This window comes from Dipodomys merriami, unplaced genomic scaffold, assembly GCF_024711535.1.
Source record: "Dipodomys merriami isolate MVZ:Mamm:240054 unplaced genomic scaffold, mDipMer1.0.p SCAF_5, whole genome shotgun sequence".
Classification (NCBI taxonomy): domain Eukaryota; kingdom Metazoa; phylum Chordata; class Mammalia; order Rodentia; family Heteromyidae; genus Dipodomys; species Dipodomys merriami.
In genome coordinates, this window is record NW_027206068.1 from 58,709,511 (window position 1) to 58,725,798 (window position 16,288).

The following is a 16,288-nucleotide window of genomic DNA, read 5'->3' on the forward strand; positions in this document are numbered from 1 at the left end:
ACAGAAACAAAAAAATAGACCAAACATTATCAATAACAATGATCTCTCTGACTTTCTTTCTTGCCTCCAAATGTTAAGGAACATTCACACATTCACACAGTAGTCATCTGGGAACATCAAGACTCTGGTCCATTGTTCCTCTGACTTCTGGGTCCATGTTCTTAAATGCTAACTAGATCTTAGCAGGAGCTAGCATGCCAAGCTGTAGCTTTTATATCAAACTCCATGAGCTCAAATCCCAACTTCACTATATATACTATCTATGACATTGGACAAGTCATTTTGTCTCATTGGGTCTCCGTGTCACCATTTGTTAGGTGGAGGTAAGAAGCATTCCTCTCTCATAAGGTGAGAGGTGGTTAAAAATGATGAGGTTGACTTGGATAAAGCGCTGAGAGGGGAACCTAGTATTATGCCAAGCACTCAAACATTAGCTACAAAGATTCTACCTCCCCTTCTCCAGATTCCTGGCACAGTAGTAACTTCTCACTGATCCCAAAGGAGATCTCTGGCAAGCATGAGAAGATAGAAGTGAAGAAAACTCAACCTTCTTCTGGGAAACAACCCCACAGCACACACTCTTCAGACAGTGGGTCAGTAGTGTTGTCTTTGGAGATACAGAGCAACACATTACTCGAACCTAAATGTTCAAAGGGTGTCAACTCCTTTCAGCCTGGCAGCTGCTTTTAATTTTTTTTCTTTGCAGCCTCCTAATGGTTCCATCTGTCATTAGAAACCTTTCAGTTCTGCCACAAAGGGATTCCACCCTTTAATCCTCAATATAGTTTGTCTTTATAGTTTGGCAGGTAGGAGCTGGTTACAGCATTAACTCCTGCAACCTGCCTCTCATTATGCCTAGAACTGCAACCTGTTGCTGCATCACAGTGTGAGTGGTGACAAATGCTTTCTGATGGCGAGAATTGCTCTTTACAGCCAGCTCCCCAAGTGCCCTCTTGACACATGAGAACTTTTGTGACTAATGTCAATCATCATTACTTGCGAATGGCATCTGTCCTGCTAGTATCTCAGCTAACGAAGGAAGCTACACCTTTTGCATTTCAGCTGCTGCTACCTGGAGACTGAAGTACAGAAAGGCAACAAAGGACTTTGTGCTCCCGTGTCAAAAATATTCCAAAACTCATAGATCTACTACATCTTAAGGATGACACAAAGTTCTTCATTCTTCTTTCTAAGTAAAATTATTTTGCCAGGCGCTAGTGGTTCATGCCGATAATCCTAGCTACTCAGGAGCTAGGATCTAAGGATTACAGTTTGAAGCCAGTACAGGCAGGAAAGGTCATGAGACTCTTTATCTCCAATGAATCACCCAAAACCTGGAAGCAGAGCTGTGGCCCAAGGTGGTACAGCTACAGGGCTAGCCCTGAGCAAAAAAGCACCAAGACAGTGACCAGGCCCTGAGTTCAAACCCCATGACCAACACATACACACACACACACACACACACACACACACACACACACACACACACACACACACACACACACACACACACACAAAACACAAAGTAACTTGTACATCGAATTTTAAGTAAGCCACTAATTTTAAGTAAGCCACTATTTATGACCACAAATATTTTAAGAGCTCAGAGAGCCAGCAGAAAAACTGGCAGTGCCACACTGGCCATACGTAAATCCTATGATACAAGCAATTCTCTCACCCCACAGCAAGAAGACTGGACAACCTAAGGACACAAGCCCAGCAGATCACTCATCTGCTGACCACACAGCAACTGGTCTCTGCCTCTGACAACTCCTAAACTCAATAGGACCCCCACAAACAAGCAGGCCACTTGTTGGCAAGACTTCGCTCTTGCTATATTAAACTGGAAGCCTTCTTCCTACTCAAATCCACTGCAGTTTTTGGTAGAGGAACAACTCTTTGGAAAAAATGGTCCTCAAACAACCCAATCCCTTTATTAATAAATCAAGTTTGAAAACATCTTTTAAAAAACATCCAAATACTTGGCGTTTGGTGAAAGTCAACAGAGGTATTTATGCCCAAAGAAAAGGCCTGTTCAAGATTTCTTCTAAATTATACTATGGAGATGGTAGATTTTGCCTGAGGTCCAACTCTTCAATACATTGTTCCCAGCCTGGATGTGGTAGATGAGGAGTCATCCAGGAGTTGCTAAAGTCTGAGAATAGTAACCACTTTCTCATCAAAAGCTCAATATAAAAAGAAGTTGTTCCAGGAATATATTTTAATAGATGTTGACCTATAATTTCCTGAAACACTTAACAAGTCTCAGGTTAAAAAAAAAAAAAAAAAGAAATCAACCACTTGTGTTAAATAATAAAAAAATGTTCTCATCATCCTTAGGGGGGTAAAAACTGCTTTCAGAGAGAGCCAGCCCCAAGACTGACATGCTAAGGTTTTACCCATCCCCCTAACTTCTCTGGCTACTCCCTAGAGCTATCCAGTCTGTTCATACAGATACATCGGAAAGTATGGGGGAAATATGCCTCTTCTCCTAACAGGGCACAAGTTGCAATCATGGGCCAAAAGGACGGTTGCAAGATATTACTAATAATGAAATCAGGATATGAAAAGGAGGAATCTCTTGTCAGATGGATGAAATGAAAATCCAGGGGGGTAGGGGAAGCTGACCTGATACCAGAAACCGAAGCTCAGATTCTGAACATGATCAGACTTCTAACCAGAGCATATCGCCATTGTAACCACTTAGACAAAAAAAGGGGAAGTTTTAATTCTTCCCAGAATCCACTTTCTAGATTCAGAAGTCCTGTGAACTTCTTTGATGACTCCTGGATCACAAAACTATTCAACCCTTTCTTCCCTAGCCCTCACACCCCTGGAGTCAAGAATACCAAAAGGGTGATTGGCTGGGCTGTAAACCGTGTGGCAATCAATAACCTTTCCCCTCCCTCCCCTGGGCTTCTATGGCCCATAGACCAAGAATTCCTGAGCTTAGTAAATGCAGGCTTTTCAATCAATGCAGTTGAGGTCAGCAGGTTTTAAGAGTCCATCCATGGTGATCCTTTTTTTTTTCCTCTATGTGTAGAAGGTAGAGAGGTTGAAGTGCTTGTTCAATGTCACCTAGCAAATTGGGAAGTAAAACTAAGCTTAAGACAGTGGCATGCAGTGACGAAGTAGGGACGATGAAGCCTGAGAAGGCTGATCCTGCCTATGTTCCCAGGGATTCCTTTTATATCTGCTCCCCACTGCTAACCTCACACTTTCTCCAGAGAATTGCCCTGGGATTGAGATAGCCACCTTGCTCAAGGGAGCCAGAGTTATCCTTCCCTTATCACTAATCAATGCAAGGATATAAAATGTTTACTTCCTTTCCTTAAGGTAGAGCAGATTCTACCTCTTGGGCATCCCACAGGACCAGACTGAGGCTAAACTTCACCTGAACCACATCCTTTCTCTAGAGATTGCTCTTTAACAAAGCACTTGTGTATGAATTCCCTGCCTTCAGGGAACTACCCTGCTTCTAGGGAACCTGACCTGACCCTGGCTTTTCTCCATGAGCGGTTCCAAGCTGACACACTGGCTCAGGCCCCAGGGTAATTAAATGGTCCATCTTTATCCAGAGCCTCTCAGCATTCAATCAAGTCACTCAGTCAGGAAGAGTGACTTTCTCCTGACCAGCTTAGAAGTCCATCCTTCCTATCGGGAAAAGGCTCTCCATCTTGGCCCCTCCACTTTCATCTGACTCCTAGTTAGGAGCTCAAAGATATTCTCAAGACTGTGGAGGATTGAGCTGAGGTGACATGCAGAGGTGGGGAATCTTTTTATTGCCCACCAGTGGATGGCTATTTCAAACATCCCATGAAGACTGTTCAAAATTATCAAGACAAGAGATGGACAGAGACAGCCTAAGTGTCTGTCTGGTCATGTACTAAAGGATTGTTGTGGGATTTACATACCTATGGGCCATTTGTTCCCCATGTCTGCATGTTATTTGCTCTTCAGGTTCTTCTTGGAGAACAGAATCAGCTCCCAATATCCTTTAATTTGCTTCCCCCATTTAAACAGAATATAGAAGTTCATCACAGCGTTAACATCACCAACGAGACACTCATTCCTTCTCACATCACCCCCTTCTCCAGGCAGTCACTATTCTTGTTCCATGTTCTGCTGATATTCTTGGGGGATTTGTCATTTCTGGAAATTATTACTTACCTATGACTTGTTTGCATAAAACAGCATCCTAAAAAAAGGGGTTCCACTCCTGATAGCGATCAGAATTTTGACAAGATGTCACAATAATGTTTACTTTGTTTCAACGCCTATTATATACCAGGCACCAGAAATATGTCACTTCTAATTCTTCATAACAGGTGACAAAAATAAGGTCCAAAAAAGGCAAATAACTTGGGCAAGGTTCCGTTATAAACACATGGTAAAAACCAGAGCTGAGTCCAGCTTGTCAACATGCATTGAGCTGCTTCACCCCCTGCCCTTCCTACAGCTCCAGTGCTAGGTCTGCTTCTGAACTGCACTATTCCCATTTCAAGCTAAACAAAGATGGAGGCTCAAAGCCAACCTAATAAAAATATCTGTGAGACTCCCTCCCCAAAATAACCAGCAAAAATCCTGGCTGGAGGTGTGGCTCAAGTGGTAGAGAACCAGTCCAGCAAACAAGCAAGCTGAGTGGGCAAGAGAGTAGAAGACCCTGAGTTCAAACCCTAGATACCAGCAATAAATAAATAAATAAATAAATAAATAAATAAATAAATAAATAAATAAATAGCTAATTAATTAAAAGGTGCTTAAGAGCACACCACATTCTCTGACCTTAAAAGAACAAAGCAGGAGCTGGGAATGTGGCTTAGTTGTAGAGTGCTTGCCTAGAAAACATAAAGTCCTGTGTTTGATTCCTCAGTACTACATAAACAGAAATAGCTGGAAGTGGTACTGTAGGTCAAGTGGTAGAGTACTAGCCTTGAGCAAAAGAAGCTCAGGGACACTGCCAAGGCCCTGAGTTGAAGTCCCAGAAATGACAAAAAAATAAAAGGGCAAAGCAGCCAAACATTACTCAGGAGTTTGAGATCTGAAGATCACAGTTCAAATTCAGCACAGTCAGGAAGGTCCCTGAGACTCTTATCTCCAATGAATCACCAAAAAGGCAGAGTAGCATGGTGGCTCAAGTGGTAGAGTACTAGCCTTGAGCACAAAAGCTCAGGGACAGTGCCCAGGCTCTGAGTTCAAGACTTAGGTTCATCACCTAAAAAAAGTAGGGGGAGGAAATAAGTATTAGAAAGAGCATCTGGGGGCTGGGAAGGTAGCTCAGTGGTAGAGCGCTTGCCTTGCATGCATGAGGCCCTGGGTTCGATTCCTAAGCACCACATAAACAGAAAAAAAAGCTGGAAGTGGTGCTGTGGCTCAAGTGGTAGAGTGCTAGCCTTGAACTGAAGAGCTGAGGGGCAGCACCCAGGCCCAGAGTTCAGGTTCAGGCCATGACAGGACCCCCCCCAAAAAAAGAGCATCTGGTATGGATAAAGATAAGAATCCAAAAGGACTGTGACAGTAGATGTAGTAATGTTCTACTCCTGAATTTCCCAGTAAGTATAAATACAAACTGTACACAATGCCTAGATTGAGTACACCAGTTAAAGACTTTAGATCAAGGAATAACATAATAGTGAGTCCTGGATTTTCCTTTTTCCCCTATATATTCCTTTTTTTTAATTGCCTTTATCTATCCTGGAGAAACTAGAAACCTGGATACAAATTGGAATAGAAAAAAAAAAATCCACAACCAACAACAACAATAACAAAAAAAATGCCAACTTGATATATCCAAAGAATTAGAAATGGAACCACTTAACTTGTTTTAGAAAGAAAATTACCAGAGAACAAGCCCACAAGTCCATCCAAAAACCACAGAAAAACTGTGACTCCACCCCTCCCACACAGACAAAGGCACCGTGGGGAGCTTGGCTGTAAAGGTGTCTCAACACCACCACCTGAGTTTGGAGGAAGGCATTCTTCCACTGCGCTTGTGGCAATGCCGCGCAGGTAGGTGGTGGAGAGTGAGGACTTCACTTTCCAGCAGGAGAGGGGGTGGCAATCTCCAGAGGTGTCACAGCCCCGACACAGCCTCCGTGGTACCCACCTCAAGTTGCAACTGTCAACATTCTTGAAACAAAGCAATACCACAGAAAGTGAACACTGCAATGGAAAGCCAGCAAAGAAGCTGATGATGGGACCAACTAGACCTTTTGGAACTAGAATATATCCTAGCAGAATTATTGTTATGTCTCCATAAAAGTGCCTCCACAGCAGAATGGAAAGTCTGGAGAATTTCAGTATAGAATAATAGAAATTGCCCAAACTTAACAAAGAAGATGAACTAGTCTGGGAATGAAAATGACCAGCATTTCAGAGGCATGTAAGACTATTTTTTTAAAAAGGAGAAGAACTAAAATTCAGGCCAGCAAACTCCCACAGGAGAAGGAAAGAAGTAGAACTGAAAAAAAAAACTATTTAAAGAAATAATAGTTCAAAACTTTCCAAAGTTAGCAGAAAGCAGGTGAAGAATCTGAGTGAACACCAAACATATCAACCCAGCAAAGCCAAGACATAGCACAGTCACAAAGACAAAGAACAAAGCCTTGAAAGTAGCCAGAGAAAAATGATACATTACCCCCTAAGGAGGAAAAAACTTCCATGACAGAGGATTTCTCAAAAAAAAAAAATCAAGGAGGCTCAGAGGAAGTGATACATTTTTTTCCAAGTGTTGAAAGAAAAGGGCTGTTCATTAGAAGTCTATATCCAGAGAACATAGTCTTCAAGAATGACATTCTCAGGTGAAAAAAAAAAAAACTATGAGAACTTATTGCTACAGACCTACCCTAAATGAATGACTAGGGGAGTTATCTATACAGAAAGGAAAAGGGAAAAGAAACTTAGAACACTAGGAAAGAAGAAAAAAATAAGAGAAAACAAAACTATGGGTAAATACCATACTTTACTTCTCTTCTTGAGGTCTGTGAATTCCATAGGTAAAGGAAAACTCCTAATACTCTCTACTGTACTTCCCAAAGTGTGCAAAGGAAACGTCTAAGACAATCATATCACCAAAGAGAAAGGGCAAAAGGGAAAAGCCTCTATACTTTACTGGGACTAACAAAATGACACCACCAATAGCTGTGATAAATTATGTATGTATGTACATAAAAATGCTATATAAAGGGATCTACTCTGAATCGCTATAGATCAATCAAAATGGAATTCTACACAATAAAGACATGCTCAAATAACCCACAAGGAAGCAGGAAAAATACACAGGAGAAACTGAAGGGGGAGGGGAAGAGGCATCTGGGCCTCCAGAGCTGACTGCTCTTTTCTCAGGGGAGCAGGATCTAGCTACTTCTTTGGAGGGTACATTTAAGCTGTCTTGGTCATGACAGTGGTTGACTAATGCTTGTGCTGGTGTTCTTCTCAAAGGCATCTGCTGGCCTCCTTGACAGGGCTTGAGCCCCAGGTAACCTGCAACACAGTTGAATACTCCCTCCAACCTGTATTACTGGAAACGTGCTAGGAAGATGGCTTTGGGAAAGGTCTGATGAAGCTTAGGTAGAGGCCGCCATCTGAAGCAGTGTCCCCACATGCACCCCAGACTCAGGTTCAACATCACTCAGCCTTAGAGGCCCTTCCTCCTTCCTGTACCCTCCCTTGCCAGAAAGAATATTTGAATAAGCTTTTTTTCACTCTTCTAAGTATTAAAAAGAAAAAGGAATGTTAAGTGCTGAAATAAATTGTATTCGAGGTAACAGTGTTACATTTTTCTGTGCAAGTAGGAATCCTGCCCTTCCCCCAGGTCCTACATTGATACTTTATGCAAAGTGTTGCCCCTGTTTTTCTGGACCCTCACCTGTATGTCTCCTGGAAGAATGCTTCTGAAACATTCTATTACAGTTGTTTATAATGTTTAGACTTTACATAAACGGAGAGTAAAAGAGCTGGGAGTGTGGCTTAGTGGTAGCTCCTGTGCCTAGCATGCAAAAGGTATTGGGTTTGGTCTTCACACCAACTGAAAAAAGAAATAGCAAGGGTATTTGTACATTAGAGGTCATTCATCATTCCAATGTAATTTTCATCGGGGCAACATAAAAGCACTGGTAACATAATGGTACTTGTAACTTAAAATATTGAAATCTATATTAGGAAAAAGAGGGCTTTAATTTACTGTTTCATCCCAAATAAGCACAATTAGCTCAGCACTCATCCCTTCTTCCTTTCTAACCTCCCATCCTCTTTCCTTCTCTCAGCTTCTTTCTATCACTCTCACTTCTCCACACTAATATACCAAACATATAACAAAGAACAGGAGCTGTAGGGTGCAAAATCAAGGTGAACAAAAAGACTGCTTGCTTCTTTTCCTTCCAGATTCTCAGAAACTTAAAACTTTTTACAAAACTTGTTCTCAAACTGGGCACCAGCGGCTCATGCCTGTAATCCTAGCTACTCAGGAAGCTGAGATCTGAGGATCACAGCTCAAAGCCAACCTGGGCAATAAAGTCCATGTGACAATTATCTCCAATAAACTACCCCCCTCCAAAAAAAAACAGAAGTAGAGCTGTGGATCAAGTGTTAGAGAGGTAGCCTTGAGGAAAAAAAAAAGCTCAAGGACAACATTCAGGCCCTGAGTTCAAACTCCATGACCAATATATACACAAAAAGAAACTGCTCTCCACAGAAAAAATCTTTGCTTTTTGTGTTTGTCTTGTCTTTACTCTATTTGCTCTTGATAGATTTTCCTATTGACTTCTGATCTGTATCCAGGAGCCCAAACAAATGTATTTGCAGACATTTGCCAAGCAGATTTCCCTTATATTTTGAAAATAATCTTCCTTCCACCAAAAGGCAAATAGCTTGAGGAAGTCTCTCCTCTATATCTGACTTCCCAAGAACAGAAATGGCACTCAGGAGGCTTCTGCAAAACTCAGAAATGGAGTTCCATAGCTTCTTAGATACTGTTAAATTCAAAATTAACACGAGTTAATTTTGTTCTTTCTGCCTTGGGCTGATTAGTGAACACTAAATGTCATGCTAATGCTCCCAAGTCATTCGTCTGCAATGTGGGATTCACTTTCCAAATTCTACTGAATGCAGAACAAAAGAGGGGGAGGGGAAAGAAAGAAAAGAACTATGCTCAGATCACTTTATGACCATCTTCTAAAATACTTCTATCAGGCAGGCACTCCTTGTACAGGTGCGTTGGTACTTACTGTATTAATCCATAATGCTCTGACTTTCCACTGGCTCATGAAACTAGTGGTTTTCTAAAGCAGTCCTGCAATCCATTACCATGGAAACAAAAGGTATAAAAAGCTGTTTTTATCTGATGGGAAAACCTGGAAAAATTCTACAAAGATCAAAAGTATTTTCAAAGTAAAGCTATAACCAAACATATTGTAACTTAAAGAACCTTCAGATAGGAGAGCCAAGACAGGTTAACAGAGAAAGGATGGAAGCACAGTAGGATAGTAAAAAGAAAAAAAACAGCAACACTATTGGTAAGCTCCTGGTCTGAGAGAAGCCATTGATTCATGGTCTGATGACCCAGTCTACCTTTTTTAAAAAGTGGCTCTTCCTTTGCTACGGCACATGAGACAGGGCTAAAACTCGTGGTCTTTCCCCACAGATGTCAACATGAACGGCTGGTTTTCCTGACATAACATCATATAACCCTGGTCCTGATACATTCTCAGTCCATTCTAGACTAATCTCTAACAGAAAGGAGGAGTACATGAGCCACGTGCTGGTGGCTCATGCCTGTAACCCTAGTTACTCAAGAGGCTGAAATCTAAGGATCATAGTTTGAAAGCCAGCACAGGAAGGAAAGTCTGTGACACTCTTATTTTTAATTAACCACCAAAACAAGCCCAGAAGTGAAGCTGTTTGTCAAGTGGCAGAGCACTAGCTTTGAGCACAAAAAGCCCAAGCCTAAGTTCAAGACCAGAAACAGCACAAAAAAAAAGAAAAAAAAAGTAAATGAAGGAAGTTTCATATGAATAGGCTCCTTTTACCATCTCCATTTGCTCTAGAACTTGATCTTGTATGTTGAGAAAATGCAGTCATGTGGAAGATTTTAGTTTGGGAACAGAGTAGGCACAAACCACATGTGTTTGTCTTGATATTTTCAATGTTTTCCACAAGTCAAGTAATTTCACCGCATCCTGCCATCAGGATCAAGAAAAAATTTTGGATATAATTGTCCTTTCATGAAAAACTTCCTGATACACAAACTGCTCTGGCCATCTGTAATAATACAAACTCTTTCCATCCAGTGTCCTCAGAAAACATCTGGCTCAATAGGAAGCTCCCCACCACATTGCCAAAGGAATACACGTTTCCCACCATTTCCCTGGGAGCCGTTGTGGCCACCCCATCGGGGAGGCTGGTACATGTGGTCATCATGAACAGTCAGATCCCAGCTTGACTGAAGACCTCTGTCTACCACATGTGTGCTGATCAGCCCACCTGTCGTTCTGACCGCCCACACACGGAGAATATGAGGCTTACAGAGCTGAGTATTCTGCACAGGGGGCTGAACTTCAAAGTTACACTGACATGGGGGGTATGTAGGGGAGAATGGATTTAACTGAGAATACGGTTAAACTAACAATAGGAATACAGGCCAAGAAAGGACACCAAGCTAAGCATTGATGGCTCAAACCTATAATCCTAGCTACTCAGAAGGCTGAGATCTGTGGATCATGATTTGAAGCCTGGCTAGTCAGACAAATCTGTGAGACTCTCATCTCCAATTAAGCAGCAAAAAGCCAGGAGTGATCATGAGGCTCAAGTGATAGAGTGCCAGTCTTAGTGAAAAAGCTAAGCTCCAACAGTGGCACCCTAAAAAAAATACAAAGGACACCAACAGAAAATGTGAAAATAAAATATATCATCTGAATAGTGGACAAGCAATGATTAATTATTAAAACCATAAACTTTTTCTTCTCTTTTTTTGATCCATCATGGGGCTTGAAGTCAGGTCTTGGATACTATCCTTGAGCTTTTGTGTTCAAGATTAGCACTCAACTGCTTTGAGCTCTACTTCTCCACTTCCAATTTTCTTATGTTTACTTGGACATAAGAGTCTCATGGATTTTCCTGCCCAGGCTGGCTTCAAACCACGATCCTCAAATCTCATCCTCCTGAGTAGCTAGGATTACAACCATGAGCCACCAGTACCTAGCAAAACCATAAGCTTTTGAGTCCATCCAACCTGGCTTTGTAAACAGTTTGGCCATAAATGTTCAAGGTAAAACTTAGGCAATCTTTATTTCCTCTTGTGATAACCATACATGCCTGAAAACTGCAATGACGATCACATAAGATGCAGCATATTAGGTGTTTAGCACAGTGCCTGGAATTTACCTGTCCATAAATAGTCATTCTTGTGCAGCTGAATGCACAGCCTATAGAACTCAATGCCCAGAAAGAAAAGGAACCTTCAGCTATCTGAACAGTTACCTGAAGAGAAGGAGATGCTTCAGGAGACTGGGGAGTGAGTGAAAAGTTTTGTTTATTCCAAAGGGAACAAAGGATCCCATCCACCTACTACTCCCTATTAAGGATCATTACTGAGAAGGCTTTGCTTTGAATGGAAGGCCTCAAAATTCCCTCCCAAATGTAAGACTCCATGATTGTAACTACTTGAGAACAAAGGGAAAAAATGGCACTTTTTAAAAATCTTGTCATGTGTCAAGCTTCCTAAAAGAACTTTAAAAATCCATAGGCCACTGTGGATATAATCCATGCAATTTAAAAATCATAAAGTTCTACTAAATTTAATTTTGAGTTGTTGGAAACAAAGCACAATTGCAAATGTGAGAATTTTTGTCTAACTGAGCATAGATTCTTTATGGGTACTTCCCATTCTGTAGATATAAGCGTTATTCATAGGGTTTATATTTATTTTACTTTAAAACCTAAACATATCACTTTATTAGAACTAGTTTTTTAAAATCATGATTTAAAAAAAATAAGGTGTTAACAAAATATTTATTCATCCATCTGTACCCCCATTGTATTTTAGATCATTGATTTAACATGTTCGGAGGGAAAAAAAAGTTATCTTGTGCTATGCCTAATGCTGATCGGTAGAAGCTGAAATTCAACTGTAATTACAGTCCAAAAGTACAGGTTTTCGTTTTTGTTCCCTATAGCTCAGAAAGATACTTAAAGGTTCAATAAACTTAAATCTTAAACTCTCAACCTTGCCACCAAATGTTAAACCCAACCTGCTTCACGTGAAGACCCTGGCCCCAAACACCCCCAAGAAAGTCCCAGCTCACATCAGCATGGAGCTCGAAGATATGGCATTCAGCAAAGGAGTGGCACTTGGTATTTCATTTTTGTTAGAAAAGGAAGCTGTGGGGAAAAAAAAATATTCTCCACTTAATCTACTTTATTTTCAATGAGGTTTTACCTGTAAATATTAATTTATACACCAACCAAATTCATTATATGTCTAAGCTGCATGAATATAAATGAAATGGAGAAATATATATATAAATATATCCAGGGACTTCCTACCTCAAGCTGAGTCAGGGCAGGGCAGCCAACAGCGGAATTCAAGGACTTAAAATTCCATTCCTATGGTTTCCAAAACAACAAAACACCCCCCCCCATTCCAATAAACAATAAACGGAAATTACAAGGTGAAGCATTAAGAAGAAAAGTAATCATTTGGGCCATTTGTAATTAAGAATCCATTTCCAAGTCACTCAAGACTTACAAAAATTTTTGCCTACTGAGATCACTGAGATCTGTGATCATATTGTAAAATAGAGGCAGTACACGGACCCAACTCTACAGATCCCTGATCTCACGCTTCCTGCCTCTAGAACTAGGAGAAATAAGTGTTGTTTTAAGTCACACAGTCTATAGTATTCTATTATAGCATCCCCAGCCAAGTACAGTACTAATTGATAAAATTAGCTTCCTGAGACAAAGTCAGCCTTTCATCTAAAACTCAAAAGGGTTTCTTGTTTCTGTAGCTCTTATGACATCATTTTGTATCATTCATTATTGTTTTATGTTAATGATTTCTCCTCACGCCCCCCCCCTCCACTGTATTCAATTCTAAGCAACTTGACAGCTCATGATTGTCTGCTTCTTTCATACCATCTGTTCATCTGTTTCAGGGTCAAACACAGATACCTATGGTATAGTGGTAATACCTATTGGTTAACTGATTGAATATTACCTAAATAATTGTTTTATCCAATTCAGAGCCCTACACTTGCTAGACAAGAGCCATTACACCCACCCCCAGACCACTTATTTTTCAAGTGAAGGTCTCATGGTGCCCCACATCCAGGTCAATATCAAACCCAAATTCTCTTAAGACCTCCTACATAGCTTGGGGCCACAAGCATATACCACCACACCTGGCTTGTATTATTGAGATGAGGTCTCACTAACTTTTTGCCTTGGCTGGCCTCTTCTATTAACTGTGATTCTCCCAATCTCTGCTCGTTGGGTATTGGAAATAATAGGCATGAGCCACCACTTCCAGCCCCTGATTGGCTGTTTTTATATAAAAGTGAGTCTTAGAACATCACCCATAAACTTGAAAAGAATAGCAGAACACAATTTTCTCAGCTCACCTGGTTGGAAACTGGAGTTGGTAAGGTCCAGTCTCCAGTTTGGTTTTCCAGAAAACAAAATAGCCTTGCTTGATGCCAGAACCCTCTTCAACCTATCATTTTGCTCTGTTTCTTAACCAGCAAATACACCTCAACACCATTCTACCATGACTGCATTTGCAGAAGTACAATTCATCATAAATGTCTTCCTCTTCCACATAGAAACATAATAAACATGTGTGGCCATAATTATATGCCATGGATTTGCTTAAGACTACATTTTCTTATCAGCCTTCATTAGAAACCTTACAAGCCAGGTGCTGGTGGCTCACACATTGGAAAGCCCATGAGATTCTTATCTCCAATTAACCAGCAGAAAGCCAAAGTAGAGCTGTGGTTGAAATGGTAGAGCACTAGCTTTGCACAAAAAAGCTCATAGATAGTGACCAGGTCCTGAGTTCAAGCCCCAGGACTGGTGCACATGCACACACACACACACACACACACACACACACACACACACACACACACACACACACACTACAAAGGATGTACTATAATTATCTACAATTATCCACAATTAAGAAACCTAGATTTAGAGAGATCTAAGACCATACCATTAATAAATATAAAGAATTTATTTTCATCTGTTTCCTCTGTTTAAAAGACATATCAGCCTCACTAGATAAGTTATTATAAAGTTTTAAATTGACAGCCTATTATGATAACAAAGATAATATCTTATAAACCACAGGTTTCTAACAAATCTGCATATGCAGGATATGGCATTTGTTCAGTAGACAACAAACACAAATGCTCTGAGGATGCTAATAAATAGAAGTGGCACCATGTAGGTACTTAAAAAGTAATGAAGCACTAACCAGAGCTAGAATTTACTCTCATTCTATGTGAAGGGAAACAAGAGAAAGATATTAATGAACATATGACCATCTACACATGTCCTGTGATACTAGGACTATGGAGGATGCAGAGAAACAGATCCATGACTTCTTTATATCTGGGGCTGACAAGTGAGTCCAGTGGATTACTACAGGAGACCTGGGAAACCAGCCTCTCTACACTGGAATGCTGTAAGAGCCTTGAAGGGAAACTTACAATCCATGTTGAGAATGCCCATTGGTTTCTTGGGCTGCATACAGGAAAGTTTCAGAGTGAGATCATTTTGGAAACAGATAAAGATGGCTGAGGATGATACTATACCTAGAATCCTTTACCAATGTAAAAGATACAAAAAATTATTTGTACATTTTCTGTTAGTAAGCATGTTCATGGATAGCCAAGGTTCCTAATTATAGCTAAAAGAGGTATATCTCCCTTGCTAGCAAGTATGTTATATCAATTAAATGAGTAATAGGCCCCTTCCCCACTGTGGGGAGAGAAGGGACTCCTATGACCCTCCATTGATTAAGACTGTCATGGATGTTATTTGCAATCTCATTGCATAATGGAAATCAAGAGGTTGCTGTCATGGTTTCTGAAGACAAATTGCTGGGAGCTGAGACAAACCATTGCCTCTTTTGTCTCTTACTGTTCTCAGCTTCTAGTTAATGTGTATCATACAGTCTAAGTTTCTTAAATCAGTTTGCTGTAGAGTCTCAGTAGTATTAAAAAAAATGAGTAAGTGTGGCAATTTAGGTTGACCCTGCTTTAGGAACTGTGTTCAAGTGACTGTTACACTGATCATGAGACCTGAGTTATGCATTATTTAGTAAAGAACACAACTTCCAAAGCAGCACACAATTAAAAATAGATCCATGCAGCAGCTGCTGTGATTATAACCAGAATGAGCACAAGTCTAACCAGGTATGAGTCAAAAGAAAATAGGTTGCTGTCAGACAGAACATTGTTAAATCTCGTTTGTGTTTTGCATCCTTTGCCTTGCTAAGTCAGCCAGCAAACAATTTGTAGGGAGCTGGTTTTCAAAGCATGGTCTGCAAAACAGCAGCATCAGCATCAACTAGAAACCATAAGAAAGAAATGCCAGTTCACAGACCCGCCCTGGATCAGAAACTCTAAAAGATGGGCTTAGCAACCCATGGTTCAATGTTTGAGAGCCACTGAACTAGAGCTACAAGACAGCCTTTAGAGTTTCAGTCTCCCTAGGAAGGCAGAGCTATTGGCTGAAAAAATAATTAAGAGAGAGAGGGAGGGAGAGGGAGAGGGAGAGAAAGGCAGGCAGGCAAGCAGAAAGGAAGAAAGGAAGGAAAAGAGAGGAAGGAAGGAAGGAAGGAAGGAAGGAAGGAAGGAAGGAAGGAAGGAAGGAAGGAAGGAAGGAAGGAAGGAAGGAAGGAAGAAGGAAGGAAGGGAAGGGAAGGAGAGAGGGAGGGAGGGAGGGAGGGAGGGAGGGGGGAAATACAGAATGAAGGAGGGAGGGAGGGAGGAAGGAAGGAAGGAAGGAAGGAAGGAAGGAAGGGAGGAAGGGAGGGAGGGAGGGAGGGAGGGAGGTAGGAAGGAAGGAAGGAAGGAAGGAAGGAAGGAAGGAAGGAAGGAAGGGAGGGAGGGAGGGAGGGAGGGAGGAAGGAAGGGAGAAAGAAAGGGAGGAAGAAAGGGAGGAAGGGACGGAGGGAAGGAGGGAGGGAAGGAAGGAAGAAGGGAGGGAAGGAACGAAGGAAGGGAAAAATATTGCTCTAAAAAGTAGTCTATAAAAGTTCTTTAATAAGCAATCTTTAGGG

At 41.1% G+C, this 16,288-nt stretch overlaps 1 protein-coding gene across 4 annotated transcripts in view; it reads right to left on the reverse strand.

Moving 5' to 3' along the window:
• Positions 1-16,288, reverse strand: part of Grm8 (glutamate metabotropic receptor 8) — a 716,785-nt gene that overhangs the window by 681,322 nt on the left and 19,175 nt on the right. The window contains exon 1 of one of the 4 annotated variants that reach the window (XM_069996688.1): positions 12,541-12,562. The exons of the other annotated variants lie outside the window; for them this stretch is intronic. The gene's annotated coding sequence lies outside the window, so the exon portion shown is untranslated. Of the gene's footprint in view, positions 1-12,540; positions 12,563-16,288 lie in introns of those variants that run through there. 4 annotated transcript variants of the gene reach the window in all.